Here is a 20,786-nt window from a genome sequence, read left to right on the forward strand (position 1 = left end):
TGTGTTGCTTTAAAATTGGGAATTTTGTTTTGCATTCAGAAAAGACATTCCAAAGGAAGAAACAATGGAACACAGTGATCCAGCACACACACTGTATGTGTATGTAGTATATATGTATAGTATATGTATGTATGGTGTGTGTGTGTGTGTGTGTGTGTGTGTGTGTGTATAAAACAGCTGGAGATGTGGCAGATGCTTGTCTACTATGCCCAGGGCCCTGAGCTGGATACTCAGCATTACAAAAAAAACAAGTATTACTGGCTGGGCACTACATGGATAAAGCTTACTGACTTCAGCCCCAGCCCCTCTGAGGAGGCAAAGGCAAGTAGATCGCTGAGTTTAAGACCAGCCTGGTCTACATAGTAAGTTCCCAGCCAGCGAGGGCTATATAGTGAGACCCTGTCAAAAAAAATTAAAATTAAAAATCCAAATTAGCATCTCCAAAGTTTTATGTTTGAGAAACTAACAATAGAAACACCGGAGTAAGCTGTACGCTTGTAATTTTCGTTCAGGAATGTAAGCTGTAATTCACATAGACAAATAATGAGATTTAATGAAAACCCACACTGTCACCTTAAGCCTTCCCTTTTTTTTTTTTTTTTTTGGTTTTTCGAGACAGGGTTTCTCTGTATTGCTTTGGAGGCTGTCCTGGAACTCACTTTGTAGTCCAGGCTGGCCTCGAACTCACAGAGATCCACCTGCCTCTGCCTCCTGAGTGCTGGGATTAAAGGTGTGTGCCACCAACGCCCGGCTAATTGTGTTCTCCCTTTTTAAAAAATACTGTTTATATTTCAGATAGCAAACTTTCTGTTTCACCATGTTTTCAAAAAGATTTTTTTTTGTTACTAGATTAGGCTTAAATCTGTTGGTCATGAAATAGAGAATTTAAAGGGCTAATTTTGAGTTTTAAAACCTAACTTTTTTGGATTTTTGAGGCAGGGTATCTCTGTAATGACTCTGGTTATACCAGAACTCTGTAGACCAGGCTGACTTCGAACTCACAGAGATCCTCCTGCCTCTGCCTTCCTAGTGCTGGGATTAAAGGTGTGTGCCACCACCACCTGGCTGAGTTTTTGGTTTTTTATTGAATCAATTACACAGTTTTACAAACTGACTCTAACTTCTTTAAAAATATGTAGCTAGTATAGAATGTCATAGAATATGCCAATCAGTATTTATGTTTTATCAGTCACGTTACTTGATTGCTGTTTTGTAAATGATCTCTTCAAAACTAATTTGTCATTGCAACTGTTAGTTCTTTAGTAACTGTGACAAATGCCTGAGAAACAGTTTAAGAAAAAAAGGTTTTATTTTGATTCTAGATTTCAGAGGTTTTAACCCAGTGTTGACTGAATTCATAGCTTCAGCCTGAGGCAAGGCAAAATAGTGTGACAGTGAGTGGGGCAGACTGAGACAAAGACAGGAAGGGGCTGGGGACAGATTGATTGGCGCCCTGGTGGGTGACTATGCCCCCAGGTTTAACCCACCACCTGAAGTTTTCAACATCTTCCAAAATAGCACAGCCAGCTGCTCAAGGCTTCAGTGCATGACTCTGGGTAACACTGGCAGTATAAGCGTTGTTGCCAGTGGGAGGTATTGAGGTCATAAGCTCCATGCCCACGAATAGGTTAATGCCTTGGCTTCAGTAATTGTGACAGTTCCAGTTGCGCTCTACCTCTTTTACTTACCTTTCCACTTTCTCACTCATACCCCACCCCTCGTGTCGCCTACACCGCGTTGTTATAGGAAGAGTGCCCTTACTAGGTGTGGCCTTTGGATTTCCCAGTTAGAAAACCCCTCTTTCTTTCTTTCTTTCTTTCTTTCTTTCTTTCTTTCTTTCTTTCTTTCTTTCTTTCTTTCATTTGTCCGTCCGTCCGTCCTTCCTTCCTTCCTTCCTTGCTTGTTTGCTTGCTTCTGTCTATTTTATTATTTGTGCTTCAGCATCCAGCTGTGTATGTGGAGGGCAGAGATCAGCCTTGGATGTTCCTGAGAAGTTTTTTGAAACAGATTCTCTCACTGAGACCTGGGGCTTTCCAGTTACTGGCAAGCCCAGAGAGCCACCTCTAGCACAATTCCAGTTGGTGTTGGGTATCAAACTCAGGTCTTCATGCTCATACGGTAAACACTTTGCCGACAGAGCTAGCTGTGGCCACATCTTCAGGAAAGCAGATTTTAAAGGCATCCCTTAAAGTAGGAGCATACTGTGGTGATTGGATAGGATCTAATTTGAATTTCCCTCAGCAGGTTCAAATGCTGCGCTCACTGTTTCTTGTTCCTTCTAAGTATTTTCTTTGGAACTGTTTTTGTTAACTCTAGTATCCCTGTTTTTGAGTCATTTTGAGTATAGAGATGGAGTTAAGACTGTCCTGAAAGGTCTTGTTTGACTCCCTTCCCCGGACTCCTCCTTTCTTTATGTGTTATTCACTTATGTGAAGTTCTTTTGCCTTGAGCTAGTTTAGTCTCCCAGATACCCATGACCTGCTTATGATTCTTTGCTCACAACTCTTGAGGCTCAGATTGCAGCTTCATTAGTGGCATTCTTAGTTGAAGTCATAGCTCTAACCCAGGCTCTCCTGTCAGCTATTCATGGTTCCTGAGATTCGAGCCATTTAGTGTCATCTGTAAACTAAAATATCTCCAAGGTGTTTCCAATTTTGAGAGGCGGTGAATCTATAAAAATCGTGAACTTTTCAAGGGGAGACTTTGGGAGAGAAGGGAAAGAAACGATTTTTTATATCTTAGTGTGAATTGATTAGAAGGATTCCTTCTAAGGTAATCTGTAAAAGTGTCCCTTCCCCCATAGGATACGGGCTTTCCCTAGAGCCTATAGTGGTCATTAACTCTGCACATGCTTTTGATTTTTGCTGTTTAGTGAATGAAGAAATGAAGGAATGAGTGATTGTTGAGGAAAACAAGCTTGTAAGAATGCTCCACATATTCCAAGAACCTGGAAAGAATTCAGAGTACAGATCATCCAGAATACTGCCCTGCAATGTAGAAATGTTATGCAGTGGTAGTGAAACAGCCACACTTGTGAACTCTTAATCCCAAAACATGATTTTGTTCATCACTAGAAAAACCCTGTACCCTGCCTATTTCTACACCACTTAGTATCGTCATCAACAGAATATACTGTTGTAGTAAAAATAAATCTTACATATTGACCAAAATTTGACATTTTATCCATGGAGGATTCATGAGATAGTAGCTGAAGACTAACATCCCTGGTCTTTTTGTTTCAGACATCCTGGTTTTCAAGTAATAAATAGTGTTCAAGAATAATTCTCTGCTTGGGAGGCAGAGGCAGGTGGATCTCTGTGAGTTCAAGGCCAGCCTGGTTTACAGAGTGAGTTCCAGGATAGCTTCCAAAACAATACAGAGAAACCCTGTCTTGAAAAACCAAAAAAAAAAAAAAAAAGTTCTCTGGGGGCTGGAGAGATGACTCGATGACTCAGTGGTTGAGTGGTTGACAGCATCAGCTGTTCTTCCAGAGGACCCTGGTTCAGTTCCCAGGACCACATGACAGTTTACAACTGTCTGTAACTCCAGTTCCAGGGAATCTGATACCTTCACACCAATGCACATAAAATAAAGTTAAATGAATGATTTAAAAAAAATAGTTCTCCTTTAACCCCAACACTCAGGAGGCAGAGGTAGGTGGATCTCTGTGAATTTGAGGCCAGCCTAGTCTACATAGTGAGTTCCAGAACAGCTGGGGTCACACAGTGACACCCTGTCTCTTTAAAAAAGAAAAAAGATGAAAAGAGATTAACAGATTGTTTCTCAACCTTTATTAGTGACATTCATTGAGTGAGTCAGCTGCTTACTGATATTACATATAAGTAATTTTTAATCTTGTTGATAGATCTGTTTGGAAACAAGTAATATTTAGAAATTATGTCTCTTTGGGAGCATCAGTTTACAAGATAATTTAATGGGACTGGCTAAGTTATTCTGTACTCACAGCATTGCGTGTATGACTTATCAGTATGGAAGGACTAAATTATTTTGTAGTGGCAAACAGTCCCCAAGTCTTGGGTTAAACCACAGAGCTTTGTTCTCCTTGATTTTGGATGCACGTTTGTCTGGTGGCTTTGTCTGTGTTGGCCTTGTTCAGGAATCTGCAGAGTCTTGATTTTCTGACCTATGGCTGACTGTCATGATAGAAGGGAAACTGATAGAAATCACAAACTGGCCATTTATTTAAAGTGGGTTGTGGTAAACTGACTTCTGTAATCCCAACTCTTGGTAGGCTGAAGGATTGAGTGAGTTCAAGGCTAGCCTAGTCAACATAGTGAGTTACAGGCTAGTGTGAGGTGTGGTATGAGAGTGTCTTTAGAAAAAAAGGGGGGGAAACCTTTTAAACTATTTCATTGATCACAGATACAAGGGAGAGGGCCTAGATCCTGCCCCAAATGATGTGTCAGACTTTGATGATCCCCCACTGGAGTGGATAGGGGGTGAATGGGGGTTGGTGGGAGGATGGGAGGGAAAGGGAACTGGGATTAGTATGTAAAATAAGATTGTTTTTAATTTAAATAAAAATAAAATATTTCATTGATCAGAGCCACATGACGATATCTAACTTCAAGATGAGGAAAGGCCCAGGCTTGGTAAAACCTGAAACCCCAGCATTTGGGAGGGAGAGACAGGACAAGGTTCTCTTCGGCTACCTAGCCATTTGGTGACTATTCTGGGCTACCTGAGATCCTGTTCCCAAAATCAAACAAAAAAAAACCCAAAAGAGTGATGTAACAACTTATCATTTATCTGACAGAAAAGCTAACTTTACATGGTACCATTTAGTGTTTATCATAATTGGACACTTATAATTTAACATTTCCAAATATCTTTGAATTTTATTTGTGTTCTCTCCTGACTGATCACTGTCTTTATCTTTTTATGAGTGTACTGTCCTTGTGAGCTGTTCACCTCCTACAGACTTGTGACTAAATATTCCCAAGGAGGATTGGCAAATTTAGAGAATGGTGGTGCATGCAGTCCTTTCGAATCTGATTTAGTATTAAACCACAGGGAGTTTTTTGTTCTTAGCTTTGCTGCTCTGCACTGGGACGCATATGTCTGCTCTGTTTTGATATTTTAACCATTAGGGAAGTAAACTTTATACAGTGATTAAAATTTAGTGAAATACCAAAAATCACAGTGCAAATTCTGTTGGATGGAAGCTGTGTTAAGATTATCTGTAAGTAATTAAGGAACACAGAGAGTTAGGGGATATAGTCTTTCCCTGCAATGAGCCCCCTAATTGGTTGTCTGGTACAAAGTAGTTAGCCTTGAAATTGTATACATACAAGTAACACTAGTCAGACTAAGCAGGTAGTGTTTATATATTTAGGTGTGTGTGTAAAACAATAACAAAAAGAGGTCAAGAATTTGAGAGGAAATGACTTGGAAAGGGTTAGAGGAAAAAAGGGAGGGGGAAATGGTTTATATTTTAATTCAACAAGTTTTTTAAAAGATAAGCTTGCTTTAAACCTATTTTCTATCTTTTAAAAAAGATATTTATTTTATGTGTATGGGTATTTTGTCTGTGTACTCACCTGTGTGCCTATGTGGTGGCCACATAGAAAGCCACAGAGGAGGGCTTTAGATCCCCTCGGACTGGAGAGTTATGGATGATTGGGAGCTGGGAATTGAACCCAGGTCTTCTAAGAATGCAACCAGTGCTCTTAACCACTGAAACATCTCTCCAACCCCTTTTTCTGTTGCTTAATTTAAAGAGCAGTTTTCTTGGTGGGTGTAGTGGCTCATACCTTTAGTCCCAGCACTCAGGAGGCAGAAGCAGATTTCCAGGTCACCCTAGTCTACACAGCAAGTTCAGAACAACCAGGGCTATGTAGAGATACACTGTCTCAATAGAACAAAAACAAAAACCCACAAAAAACAAAAGCAAAACCCAAGAAAAAACAAACAAAAAACTCAAAAGGCAGTTTTCTTGATAAGCTTTTGGATAGATCTTCAGTAATATCACCATACTTCATATCTTAGGGTTTCTACTGCTGTGACAAAATACTATGACTAAAAAGGAAGTTGGGGAGGAAAGGGTTTATTAGGCTTACACTTTAGCATTGCTGTTTATCACTTGAAGGAAGTCAGGACAGGAATTCAGACAGACAGGATCCTGGAGACAGAAGCTGGTACAGAGGCCATGGAGGGGAGCTGCTTACTGGCTTGTTGCCCATGACTTGCTCAGCTCTCCTTATAGAACCCAGCATCACCAGCTCAGGGATGGCCCAACCTACCATGGGCAAGGCGCTTCTCCATTGATCACTAAATAAGAAAATGCCTTGCAGCTGGATCTCATGGAGGCATTTCTTCAACTGAGGCCCCTTCCTCTCTGGTGACTCTAGTTTGTGTCAAGTTGACACACAAAACCAGCCAGCACAACTGATCCCTTGTCAACTTGACATACTAATGCATCACTCTAATAAGCCACAACCCTTCATTTCTTATTCACCCCCAAGATCTCACAAGTAACTTTAGAAGTCCCACAATCTTCACAAAATCAAACACATTAAAATTTTCAAGAGGGAACAATCAGGGAATCATCACAACCTGAACTAAGAAAAACCAAGAGTATGAATGACTCGGTGTCCAGAATTCTGGGATTCATTCATGATCTTTGGGACTCCTCCAAAGGTCACTTCTCTGGCTCTGCCCTCTACAGCACACACAACTTGTCTTCTAGGCTCCAGCTGGCTCCACTCCACTGCAGCTGCTGTTCTTGGTGGTCATTCCATGGTACTGGCATTTCCAAAACCCTGAGGTCTTCTTCTGCAACTGGGCTGCACTTTCACCAGTAGCCTCTCTTAGACTCTCTTCATGGTGCCAAACCTCAACTTCTTTGCATGACCCCTTCAGTCCCGGGCCTTCAACTGCCACTGAGGCTGCACCTTCACCAGTGTCCTCTCCTTGCCTCTCCCAAGTGCCAAGCCTCAGCTGCTCCCCATGACCCCTTCATGTCTTCAAAAGCAGTACCACCTGGGTGACCACTTACACATTACCAAGTCTGGCTGCCAGTACAAGTTACAACCTTGGTCACCTCTGGAGCACAGCTTCTCTGTGTTCTCAGAAAACACTTCACAGAAGATTTCACTTCAGTGATGCTGGTCTCTACTTAATCACCACTAGTTTCTTAGCTCCAGCCAATCAACATCCAGTATTCCAGCAAAGCAAAATTTAACTTTAGTAGTTCTCGTGTCTTGTTGATTACAGCTAGCCAGAACAAAATCTTAATTCAGAGAGTGTCTCTGAAACTTCACAAGCCAGGCCTCCATCCTCTGCACTGCTCTCAGCATCCTTATCTTTCAAGCTTCCACAGAATATCCCACAGTACTCTTAACATTCAGTGGCTCTTTTAGCCCAACGTTCACAAATTTTATAATTGGTATTATTGTTTCGTTTTGTTTTTATGAGACAGGGTCTCATTATCTAGCCCTGACTGTCCGAGAATTCACTATGTAGACCAAGCTGGTGTTAAACTCACATATATGCACCTGCCTCTGCCTCCCAAGTGCTGGAATCAAAGGCATGTGCTACTTTCACCCTGCTTTTTATAATTATTTTGTATTCTTTCATATGATTTATTTTTTATTATGAGAAATACTATGACCAAGTAGGTGGTTTTATTTAGTCCCTACTGTGAAAATAGCAAGTAAGACCACACAGCTAATAAATGACTGTAGTACTGGGTGTGGTAGTGCATGTCTTTAATCCTAGCACAGGGGTGGGGGGTGGAAGGCAGGAAGTGGCGTAAGGGCAGTGGCAGGTGGAACTTTGAGTTCCAGGCCAGCCTGGCCTACAAAGCAAGTTCCTGGACAGCCTGGGCTACACAGAGGAACCCTGTCTCAAAAAAATGAAACAAAAACTATAATATATTTAAACTCAGTAACTCTGATTTTGGGTTTTTTTTCTGTTTTCTTGTTTTGTTTTATGAGGCAAGTTCCTGCTACCCCAGCCCTCCCTTTGCTGAGATTACACTTGCCTGAAATGTCCTGTATTTGTATTTCCCTTTTCCTTGCAGCTTAATAATATGAGAAAATTATGACTTCACTATTTTTTTTTGCAAAAAGTGTGTGTGTGTATGTGCCCTTGTGTGCATGCCATGATACACCTGTATTCAGAGGACAACTTGCAAGAGTTGTCCTACTCATCGTACTCAACAAATACTTTGAGCCCTACCCCTCACTTAATCTTGGATTAGACTAAAATTTTATATAGTCAAGCTTTGAAGATTGAAAGAATGATAATACAGAACCATGTTTTAAAGGGATATAGCTCAGTAGTAGAGCACTTGCTTAGCTTGTGCAGGGCCCTAGGACACATCTTATTACAGATGCAGATAGCAGTCAGTTTCCACTTTTACTAACAGGAGTCTGATTTAGAAAAGTCTATAGGGATAACTGTCAATCCCTGCATATTTGCCAAGTATGTTGTTGTGAATTTAGTAAATGTGATCATTTAAAATAGGAGTTGCTGTTTATAAAACAGGACAGGGAGGCACAGAGGCCTGTAATCCCAGCTCCTCTGGAGGCTCTGGCAAGAGGAATGCAGATTTGAGGAATGCCTCAAAGGGAAAGTTTAAAAAAGAAAGAAAAAAGCTGGGACCACAGCTCAGTGGTAATTGACTGGTGTATGCAGGGACTTAGGTTCAGTTCTCAGTATGAACAAGTGGGTATTGTTTCTGTGAAAATTATTGGAGGGTTACTTGACTAATTTTAGTTAACACAAGCCTGCCTAGTCATCTGGGAAGAACCTGAGTTGAGGAATTGTCTTCTTCAGATTGACCTGTAGGCAGGGTCATGCTTAGGCAGTTGGGCCTAAGGTGGCTGAATGTGAGCTTGGGAGGGAGCCAGTAAACAATATTCTGTGCTTTCTGCTTCAAGTTCTTGCTTTGGCTTCCCTTAAAGATACACTATAAGGTAGAAGATGAAATAAACCCTTTCATTCCCAAGTTCCTTTTGGTTATAGGATTCATCATTGCAACAGAAAGCTTAACCAAGACAAATGTGTTGCATAGTCTATTTGGGAGAGCCAATAGCTTAAACATTTCATTATTAAATTAGGTATTGATTAGAACATTAAAGCAGTAAAATCTTTTTCCTTGTAAAGTATCTATTCAAGAAAGCCCTATCCCTAGATACTTACATTTTCACATTTTCGTAGTTGCTCCTTATAATAGTTAATATTAATTACCAACTTGAAAATACCTAAGATCTCTTAGGAGACCGGTCTCTGAACATGTCTGTTGAGGTATTAACTGCGGTACAAAGATTCGCCGTTAATGTAGGTGGCACCCATTCTTTGATCTGGGGTCTGGTACTGAATCAAAAGGGGAGATGAGCAACAGAATTGCTCTCTTCCTGCTTTCTACCTTTAGATGCAGTGCGATCAGCTTCTCAAGCTTTTCCCACCATGATTTCCACAACTGTACTTTTGAACTGTGAACCAAAGTAAACCTTCCTTAAGTTTGCTTTTTGTCAGATATTTTGTCCTAACACTGAGAAAAGTAACTAATAAAACTAATAAATTCCTCCTGTATTACTGTTATTTCTTTGCATTACAAAAATATTTATTAGTAGTAGTGTTGTGAAGTGTTTCCTTTTGGTATCCTAGGAAGCCTATCTCTAGCTTTCTCTTCTGTGGTGCTGTTGTTGATCACTGGGATGGATATTGTCAACTTGATCTATTTCCAGTAAAGATCACTATCACTTTCTCTCTTTTGGCTTTCTATTTATGCTCAAATTGATCAGCTATTTTTTTTTTAGAAAAATTGAATAGAAGGAAGCCCTAGTTTCTGATTTTTGAATGCATAAGACTTTTATGCATAAGATCTCTTTTTATATAATTTTAAATTTTTACTTGTATTATTTTGAATTATATGTTTGTGCCTTGTACATACATGTACCTGAGTGCAGAGGACAGGTGTGTCAGATGCCTCTGGAGTTGGAGTCTACAGGTGGTGGTGACCCACCTGTTGTGGGTGCAGGGAATTGAACTTGGATTCTCTGAATTAACAGTGTATACTCTTAATCACTGAACCATCTCTCCAGCCTTCTTTTGTTTAATTTTAAAAATTTCCCATTTGTCATCAGGACTCAGGTCTAAGGTGACCTGGGATATATTCCAAATACTTCAGTGTTCCATGAGATACACTGTTTCTGGCTTCTAATAACCAGTACTGACCATGTCTTGTTTGTTAGTATAATTAATTTCTATTGCCTTTCTTGTCACTGAAATAAGACATATTACTTAGTCATATTTTGACATATAGTAGGTAGTGAATTAAATGTGGAATATGCTGTGTTTTCTACTTTTGTTTATTTACTTTTCATTATTTAAATCTGGGAAGGGCACAGCATCACACAAATTCTGTGTCCAGTGACCTTTGCAGGAAGGTTCTTTGGAATTTGGCACGAACCATGGCACAGTTTTCATGGGCCCAAGTTTCCCAGATTACTGGTTTGGTTCTGTTTGTTTCCAGAATTCACTGCATTGTTTTTTGTATATATGCATATCTCTTGCCTAAGGAGAACTCAGTTTCATCTCAGGCATAAACACCTTTAGCTCTTTAAGAAGAGATCTGCTCTCTCTTTGTGACAAAGACCTCGATTATAGCCAACAAAAGTGACCTTGCACCACACAGCCTTCTAGATGTATTTTCTTTTTAGAAGTCCTGTTCCTAGCAGGCCTCTATAAGTGCCAAGATGGTGGAAAGACTATGTTGTTTTGATCATTTAAAAATAAACATCAAAATACCAGTGTTTTGTGATTATACATATTTCTTCACTGAAAGGGGTGTGTGTATAGTGTATTTTTACATTAAGTAGTAGTTGTGAAATTGTATTTTAGGTACTGTAAATGTATGCAGTCTTTATCTATCAGAAATTTTATAGTCTAGGAATGGCTCAGTAGGTAAAGATGCCAAGCCTGACAACCTGAATTTAACCCCTGTGACCTACAAAGTACATATATATAGAGAACAAACTTTTACAAGCTGTCCTCTTGACCTCTACTCACACAGTAGCATTCATGTGCACATACGCACACGGGTAATTTAAGAAAAAATTTTAATGTTTTAAAAGCTTTGTAGTTTAATTGACAGGAGGAGACAGACTAAAATCAGCTAGTGTTCAGTCATAGGTTACATTTAAGCCCTCGTGCATTTATTTGCCAAAGGCCTAAACTGTGCAATAGTAAGCTGAGTATTCCAAGAGGTGGTGTAAGAAGACTTGGATCAAGACCAGAATAAAATGCTTTGGAAAAGAAGATCCCAGTTCAGTCTTTATGCTATGAGAGGCTGTGATAAAGCAGAAAGGAGGAAGGACATATTTCCTGGAGACAAAAAACATTTTGCTTTAACAAAAAGGCAACATTAACAGAGACAGAAAGTGTTTATTACAATAACTTGGAAAGTGGTACTTAATGTTAGGCTTTCTGTACTCAAGAATGCTTACAGTAGTTAGAGGTCCCTATCTTTTTCCTTTGTAAAAACGGCTTTAATGTCCTCAGGGTTTTTCCATATCCTTTCCCCATGTGTGGTCTCATGTCACCTCCACCACCTCCTCCATCTTTTCCTTTTGTTATCTGTGTAGTGTTCAGTATTAGTCTTTTCCAAACTGCCTGACACTTTGAAATCAGCTTTGACCCATCCTCAAAATATTCTCTTCTTAAGCTAAACATGGTAGTGTGTACCTGTGGTCCAAGAAACTGGGAGCCTGGAACAGAAAAAAAAAAGAATTTGAGATTGCTCAGTGGGTAAAAACACTTGGCTACATCAGCCTAATGATCCTGAGTTTGATCTGAAGGAGAGAACCAACTCCACAAAGCTGTCCTTTGATCTCCACATGAATGCATGAATATGCGCATGCACAAGTTTGATTATAAACACACACACACACACACACACACACACGCTTGCATGCACACACACGCCCACGCTGCCGCCGCCACCACCAAGAACAATAATAGTAATTTTACAGCAAATTTGGACTGAATAGATCTATCAGTGGGTAAAGGCACTTGCTACCAAGCCCATTGACCTCAGGACCCATATGCCAGCCTTAACCATATAGCCAGTTCCAAGTCAGTGGCTACATAGTGAGATTCTGTCTCAGAAAAAAAAAAATCTTAAGATTAAGCTTCTGCAGCTTGATGATTTTTTTTACTCCTGTTTCTCTTTATTCATTTTCTCCTTTATTAAAGGTCCTCTTTTGTCATTTGTAGGTTTCTTCATCCTTTTGGAGTTAAGTCAAGGCAAATTACATAAATAAACATCTTTCCCTTTATTAATGAAGAAACTAAAACAGCTGTTTCCAGAGTCATATGGATAGTTAGGGGGGAAGCTGGGTTATTCAACCTGGTTCTTTTGAACCTGATCTTTAAGCTATACTGGTTTTTAAGTTTGAAGAGAGTCTTTAGTTTTTATTCAGTAAGCTGTGTTGTGTACTACTTACAACACAGTGAGCAGTAACATTCTCAGAGAGTTGAGAGAGCATTTAAGGAGCCTAGAGACTTCTGCTGATTCAGCTTTTAAACTCCCACATGTCATTGCATAAAAAGGGCACCGAGGGCATCTTCAGCTTGGTCTGCAGAGTCAGATCCAATCCACACAGACGAGTACTGGAACCAGTTGGACTGGCTTTGGTAATTTCCCCTCAGAATAAATGTATATTATAGGCACTTTAAGGAGTGTTTCTGAAACTTTCAGAACTCCAGAATAGACTAGTTTTCTAAAGGGAAGAGAATGGTTATGAGCCTGGTGTCTAGGAGTGCTAGTGAAAAGCCATAGATTCTCTCGCCTATTTTTCCCCTTGTGCTAGGGATTGAATCCAAATCCTTGCACATTTCCGTCAAGCCTACACCCTTATATTATTCCCAATTTCCTTAAGGATGAATTATTGAGATACTATTCTATGAGTTGTCACTTGTATATAATGGCACAATCATTATTATATTAAAGTATATAACATCTCTCTACCTCAAGAGTTTCCTTATTTCTTTGGAGTAAACTTGTCCCTGCCTGCAGTGTCTGGGGATTATTGGTATGTTTCCTTCCACATTATATTTTTGCTATTTAGGATGTAATGAAAATAACGTTTAGTTTTAGTTTCCTTCACTTAGCATAATATGGTTGATGTTTATACATGTTGTATGTGTCTATAGTTTATTCATTCTTATAGGTGAGTAGCTGATAATTTTTATAGAAAAATATTGAGCCAGACAGTGGCACATGCCTTTAGTCCCAGCGCTCAGGAGGCAGAGGCAGGCAGATCTCTGTGAGTTCTAGGCCAGCCTGGTCTACAGAGCTACACAGAGAAACCCTGACTCAAAAAAAAAAAGATTTATTGAAAAAAATAGATGTAGGACAGTAAACATTAGAACTGAGGTCAAATGTGTGTGTTTTAAGTGTAAGTATGTATATAGGGAGAAGGTCAATGCCTGAAATACAGCAGATTTCTTATAAGATTATTTATACAGTTACTATTATTTTGACATCATTGAAGTGAATCACTTCCTTTCCAACTCTCCTCTTCCCCCATTAAAAAATAACTGAGACTACTCATTTTTATTTCTCTCTTTTTTGGGGGTGGTAATCTCATGTAGCCTAGGCTAGTCTTAAACTTGCTTTATAGTAGAAAATGGTCTTGAACTCCTGATCTACCTGCTGCTGCCTCTTAAATCCTAGGATTATAGGTTTGAACCACTGTTCCTGGCTTCTCACCCTTCCCTCCCAAAAAAAAAATCCCACAAGAGTAGATAACAAGGGTGTTCAGTGCTTAGATAGTATACATATATGAATCAGTCCCTGAAGCTATGGTAGCCAAAAAGGAGTATCACAGAATTAAATAACATAATTGAAGTCTCAGAGTCTTTTAGGTATAAATTTCCAACAAATAGTTTAGCATGCAGAATAGGCAGAGTTACTTGAACAGAGGAAGGCATCCTTAAGATTTATAATTTAAGCCGGGCGTTGGTGGCGCACGCCTTTAATCCCAGCACTCGGGAGGCAGAGGCAGGCGGATCTCTGTGAGTTCGAGGCCAGCCTGGTCTACAGAGTGAGTTCCAGGACAGCCTCCAAAGCCACAGAGAAACCTTGTCTCGGAAAAAAAAAAAAAGATTTATAATTTAAACATAACTTGGGAAATTCTGTGTTAGTGTTTTTCCATGAACACTATAGGCAGTTGTTATTATGCAGGATGATTTATAGGGACCAGGAAAGGACCTATAACAGAAAAAAAAAACCCTAATAATTCTTACAGTAATTTAGGCTTGAAGTGATGAGGCTTTTTCTGACAGTAGAAAAGGAAAGGTAAGAATGGAGCCAGGAAATATTTTGATGGAAAGTTCAAGACTACTTATACTTAGTGAGTTGTTGGAAGGAAGAAAAGAGGAATAAAAATAACCCCTCATAATAGTAAGTCTGAAAAATTTGGATGTTATTAAGTCAAGTATGGTAGTTAGAAAGTGCCATTATTGGACTGACAATTGAAGAGATTTGTTTTAAACGTGTTAATTAGAAACTAGTGGATATGGAAACCAAGTACAGAAAAAGAAGAAAGTCAAAGTCTAGGTCTAGAAAAGTAACTGAAGCTGTGAAAACATACACCCTCAATGTTCATGTAGAGAGAAAAGAGTTGTTATAGGAAAAGTAACCCCCAGAAGGGAAACAAACAAAGTCAGCAGAGTTGAGTAAAACTCGTGAAGGACCATAAAATGATGACATAACAGCTGACTAGTGATAAAGAAGGAGCAGTGTTTAACATTGGCCTGGTTGCTCTCCATGAGCATCAAGTGCTAAAAGGTTCCTGGTAGGTGTTTTCATTTTATTTAGTGGGGTGCAGAAGGTTACTTGTTTCTCTTGTTCCCGCCCTTCCTCCCTCCCTCTTTTGAGCCAAAGTCTCATTATGTATTCCAGGCTGGTTTGAACTCACAGTCTCTTACTTTAGCCTCCAGAGAGCTGAAATATAGACTCACCATGCCTGGCTCCTATATACTTTTAAGTGACAGGCAGTCACATTGATACATTTTCACATGAGACAACAGAATAAGACTGTAAAGGGTTAAAGACCAGTTGAAAGCTAAGAAGCACTCATTGTAGAAATTTGGCAGGAAAGGACAACAGAAAGAGTATAGGAGTTGATAGGGGAAACTGGAGCATGCTTGAAAGCAAGATGGGGAGCAGTCAGTTCAAAGGAAGGAATCAAAAAGTTGAAGCAAGTAGGCAGAAATAAGAAAATTAGATTAGGTTGTCCTAATTTTGGAAAAGCTAAAAAGACTGATCTCTTTAAATAAAAATAATCTATGTTTTTAGAAAATAGAAAAACCTGGATGTGATTTACAAAATGTCATTAATCCCTTCAGCAATAACTTAAATTTTTTGTTTTGTTGTTTTACAGTGCCTTGAGATGGAACTCAGGGCCTCATGCATGCTAGGCAAGCACTCTACCACTGAGCTATGGTTGCAGTGACCTACTTCCCTCAGACTCCACACTAGGTCCTACCTCCTTCAGCACAGAAGACTTGCAGGGACATTCCAGATCCAAACTGTAGTAAGGGTCATTTCCCATTTCTAATTGAGCTGCTTGATTTTTCTGTTCTTTCTTTTTGAGTTCCTAAATAATTTGCAAATATTTTTCTCCCATTCTTTAGGTTGTCTCTCTGATGATTTCTTTTATGCAGAAGCTTTTTTTTTTTAATTTGATGTGATCTTTGCCTTTTTCTATTCTTGTGTCCTTGGAGGGGGCGGGGGATTAATAGAACCTTAAAAAAACAGGTATATTAGTCAGGGTTTTCTAAAGGAATAGCACTGATGGAATGAATGCAATAAAGGATTTACAGGCTCTAGTCTTGAGTAATCTGACTATGGATGTCTCTAAAAGGAAAGGCAAGGGATCTGGTTGTTCAGTCCACAAGACTGATTTCTCAGCAATCCAGTCTGGGCTTAGAGTCCTAAAGGCTGCCAGTCTTCAGTCTCCCTTGGAACACCAAAGAAGTAGGTTCTAATACCAATAGAGAAATGTCTCAGGAACAGGATAGAGGAACTTGCTGGGGAGAGTGAGGGCAAGCAGGCAAAAGCAAAAGCTCCCTTCCTCTGTCATTTTATATAGTATGCCCCAGATACAGGGTGAGTCTTCTCCACTCATTGATCCAATCAAGATGAATTCCTCAACAAACATGTCCAGCTGCTTGGGTTTGAATTGGTTTCAGATATAGTCAACCCTGACAACTAAGATTAACTATCACACCAGGATTACGCAGTACATTGTTTTCTATCTTGTTTTTAATAGGGTTCTTTTGTTTTTGTTTTTTAATTAAGTGTTGTGGGTCTAGAGAGTCAAACCCAGGGTCTTGTGCATACTTGGCAAGCACACTATCATTGAAGCATACCCTCCCAATATCCTATGCTTTAAAATATCAGTTTTTAAAACTTCCACTTTTTACATTCTTTGGAAGTGATTTGGTTTTGTCTGTTTTTTTGTTTGTTTGTTTTGGTTTGGTTTTTTTTGAGAGAGGGTCTCTCTGTAGCAAAGGATGAACCCTTCTGCCTCCTGAGTACTGGGATTATATGACAGAAGTGGCCAAGTGGTTAAGGTATTGCACTGCTAAATTTATTTCTTATTTATGTATTTTGTCATTGTAAAGTGGTGATCATTTTTTAAAGCTCCAACTAAAATTCATCCTGGAGGGAGAGAAGAGGAGGGAAATTAGAAGGAACAAGGCGGTAGCTAAAAACTTTTCATCCTCATGACTCTTAGAAGATAACAGGAGGAATTCTTGTAGCAAGAAGAATGTCTTTCGCAATTGCCTTGTTTTGTTCTCATAGAGAAATTGCCAAGTGGAAATACAAAGTTAAATACCATGTGGATAGTCAATATAGTATAGTATATTAATGTAAAGAGAAAGCTACCTTGGTTTTGAACTGTCCAGACATGTTCATTCCTGTGTAATGAGTTTTCCTTGTTGTGAGGGAACAGAGAGTATCTGAACACTTTGAGCTGCTTAATCACTTTATCTGACAGCCATTGTAGTAGACAGCTACTATGTAAAGAAATCATCCAATGAGCTCCATTATTATGCTGTTGTTTTTCTCAAGCAAGGTACTGATTGTAAGCATTCTGTTATTGTCTACATCTGATGTTTAGAAATTGTAAGTAATGTTAGAATATTGTTCCCTTCTCAATCTTTTACTCTTTGCTTTTGTTCTTTTAGGACCCTACTTATTTTGTTGTTTAAAAAAAAAAAGACAAAACCCTTTATACTATTTCAGATTCTTCTCTTTTTGGGTCTTATCAAATAGAACTTCAAAAGCACAGAGAGAACTTGAAACTAGTTTCAGTAGCATTATTAAGTGTCATTGGGAGAGAAGGACAATTCTGTATTATGACCCAAGAAAGGTGTTATTAAATGCACGAGACATGGGTAAAACAGACTTCAGCTTACAAAGCCTTTACAAGTCTTTGGCTTACAATTTTGGTAATTTCCTTTATAAAGCTTTATTGTTATGCCAAGTATATACCATGAAGCTCACCTGTTTTAAATGTGTGGCTCACTGATTGTTAAGTACAGAATGAACATTCTCTAATCCAAGTAGATCTTTAGAGCATTTCTGTCCCCGTGAAAAGCTTTGTGTCCTTGTGTGGTTCCTACTCCAGCTTGAAGCAACCAACAATCTGTTTTCTGTCTATACATTTTACTTTCATGAACATTTCATATAAATGGAATTCTGTCACATGATGCTCCTTTAATGTCCTCTTTTACCCACTGTACTGCTCATGCATACACAGATTTGTGACTATTTAACTCTTCTTTGCTGTTGAGAAATGTTCTATATAGATATGTTACATTTTATTTGCTAACCAGTTGATAAACATTCTAAATGTCTTCTGACTATGCTCATTATTTGCGTACAAATCTTTTATAAACATGGTTTCCTTCCCCTTCAGTAAATATGAAAGAGTAGAATTGCTGGTTCTTACAGTAAATTTGTATTTAACATTAAGAAACTGCCAGAGGCTGGGGTTTTAGCTCATTGGGAGAGCACTTGCCTTGCATACATGTTACTCTAGATGTTCATCCTCAGTACTGAAAAGGGGGAAAGAGACAGAGTCATGTTACTTTACACACTGAGGTCCTAGGTTCTCCACATCTTTCTCAGCACTTAAGTCTTTGTTGCATAGCCGGCTGAAGGGTGTGAAATAGTATATCATGTGGTTTTGATTTTGTTTTTCTGATGATTGTTGTCTTTCATATTTAAAATGCTACATATGTGGTTGGGATATAGCTCAGTTGGAAAGTGTTTGCCTGACATGTATGACCCTCAGCACTATATAACTCATCAGGGTGGCATTCACCTTTAATCGAACTACTTGGGAGGCAAAGGCAGGTGGATCTTGAGGCCAGCCAGAGCTACATAGTGGAACCTTGTCTAAAAAGAAAACAAACAAAAACTAAGCAATATAAAATAGACAACATACAGTTAGGTCATGTTTCTTAATCTGCTCTGCAAAGTTCTGTTTTAACTAGTGTGTATAGACCGTATAAGTAACGGAAGAGCTAATCAGACTGCTCAATAGGGAAAGTACTTACTGTACAAGCCTCAGAGCCTGAGTTTAATCCTTAGAACTCACATAATGGTAGAAGGAGAGAACTAACTTCACAGAGTTGTCTGTCCTCTGATTTCCACAGGCACACTATAGCTTTCATACACGCCCATTTAGGTCTGTCATTTTTGTTGTTGTTCTTTTTTCTTTTTTTTCTTTATCTTGCTTTTCTATGAGTTACTTGAATATTGTTATTCTATTTTATCTACAGTTGTTTTAGGATAATTCTTAATATAGCGTTTTATTGGTGGTGTTGGTATCTCACACACAGCCATTTACTGGTATTGGCAATTTATCAGTTTGAGTGAAGTTATATAGAACCTGACCTCTTAATTTTCCTTTACCCTCTACCACTTAAAGTTATTTTAAAAAACTCTCCCATTGTATTTTGAACCGTGTTCACGTAGTGTTATAAAATGCTTCAACCACCAAAAGTAATTTTGAAAACTCAAGAGCAAATGTCCACTTAATTTTTTTAATTTTCTAAAATTATGTAAGTGTATGTGTCTGCGCACATGAGGACAGGTGCTTGAGGGTACCAGCGTCAAATCCTGTGGAACTAGAATTACAGGTGACTATGAGCCACCTGACATGGATGCTGGGAACCAAACCCAGGTCCTCTGCAAGAGCAGTGTGTACTCGTAACCACTGAGCCATCTCTCTAACCTCTATGCCATTCTTTATATGCTGGTAATGAATTATCTTAATTTTCTTTCATATGAGAATATCATTGTCCATTCCAGATGAATATTGTTTCTGATTATAGAAGTCTAGATTGGCAGGGAGCACTTAAAACTATGCCATTTTCTTCTGGCTCTTTAATAGTTATCTCTCTCTTGCTCCCCCTCCCTTTCTTTTTCTCTTCTTTAATGGGTATCCCAGGATTTATCTCATTCGTTTGTTTATTTATTTGTGGTTTTTCAAGACAGGGTTTTTTTTTGAGTAGCCATGGCTGTTCTGAACTCTGTAGACCAGGCTGGCCTTGAACTCAGAGATCCACTTGCTTCTGCTTCCTGAGTGCTGGGGTTAAAGGCATGCGTCACCACACCTGGCACGTTATTGTTTTAAACCCATTTTATTTCTGTGGATACTTTTTTCTAAGCTTTCCAACCTGTTCCAATGTAGATTGGAAAATCTATACTGTTAGAATGTTAGGCTCCGTTGTAGAATCCATTTATCATGTTAGAATTCATTTATCTTGTCATTTTTGCTACTGGAAAGAAATTTGTTTTCAATTTTGAGTGATTGCTACTCTCACATTTGACTAGATATGAAGTTGTAAGTTGCCTGAATTTAGGACTTTTGTTTTGTGATAGGATCTTTCTGTAGTGCTGGCTGGCCAGGAACTCACTCTGTAGACCAAGCTGGCCTCTTAACTCACAGTGATCTCCTGCCTCTGCTTTCCAAGTTCTGGAATTAAAAGTGTATGCCACTACGCCTGGCCACCTTTTCTTAACCCAACTTCTTAAATCACTGAGTCATGCTACCTTCTCTAGTTTGTTTTGAAATTTGAGGATGTACCTTCTAGGTCTTTTTTCATTTATTATGGTGACTTAGGTGGAAGTGCTTCTGTCTCTGTTCCCAAGTGTGTGATTCCAGGCATAAGCACCACTCTTAGATTAAGACTCGTGTGTGTGTGTGGGGGGGAGTGTCTTGTTGTCTTGTTAGATCTGACAGATCAGCACCACTATAAACTAGATACAGAAACTTGCTTGGCAACTTTTGCTACCATTATATCCGTATTTTTAAGGGATGTGTGTATGTGCCCACACATACAGTAAACCATATACACACAAAAATGTGTGGGTACATACACACATCCTTAAAATACTCTTGATTTTTAGTTCTTTCAATTGCATTTGTACCTGATATTATTCTAAGAACTGGGTTTACATTTTTCATAGACTAAACTTGCAGTCCTGGCACATACTAACCCAATAGTCAGGATGCCCAGGAAGGAGGAATTGGAATATGAAGCCACCTGGACTACAAACCAAGGCCTTTTCTCAAAAGGAAACAAATAAACAGTAAAAATAACTTTGGTCTTTGACTGGGCTGGGTTAGGGGCTTTATTGATCTAACTGTGCCTTGAATGGATATTCAGTCAGTATACTTGTTTTCTAGATTTCCTTTATCCTCACTTCTTGCTGTCCTTGATAGTGC

The 20,786-nt window shown here is 39.0% G+C and overlaps 1 protein-coding gene across 2 annotated transcripts in view; it reads left to right on the forward strand.

Moving 5' to 3' along the window:
- The window catches only part of Katnbl1 (katanin regulatory subunit B1 like 1), a 34,573-nt gene that overhangs the window by 3,014 nt on the left and 10,773 nt on the right, over positions 1-20,786 (forward strand). Inside the window, exon 2 of one of the 2 annotated variants that reach the window (XM_040746005.1) lies at positions 15,420-15,572. The exons of the other annotated variant lie outside the window; for it this stretch is intronic. The gene's annotated coding sequence lies outside the window, so the exon portion shown is untranslated. The remainder of the gene's footprint in view (positions 1-15,419; positions 15,573-20,786) is intronic. 2 annotated transcript variants of the gene reach the window in all.

Source organism: Mesocricetus auratus, unplaced genomic scaffold (assembly GCF_017639785.1).
Source record: "Mesocricetus auratus isolate SY011 unplaced genomic scaffold, BCM_Maur_2.0 Super-Scaffold_100004, whole genome shotgun sequence".
Lineage (NCBI taxonomy): Eukaryota > Metazoa > Chordata > Mammalia > Rodentia > Cricetidae > Mesocricetus > Mesocricetus auratus.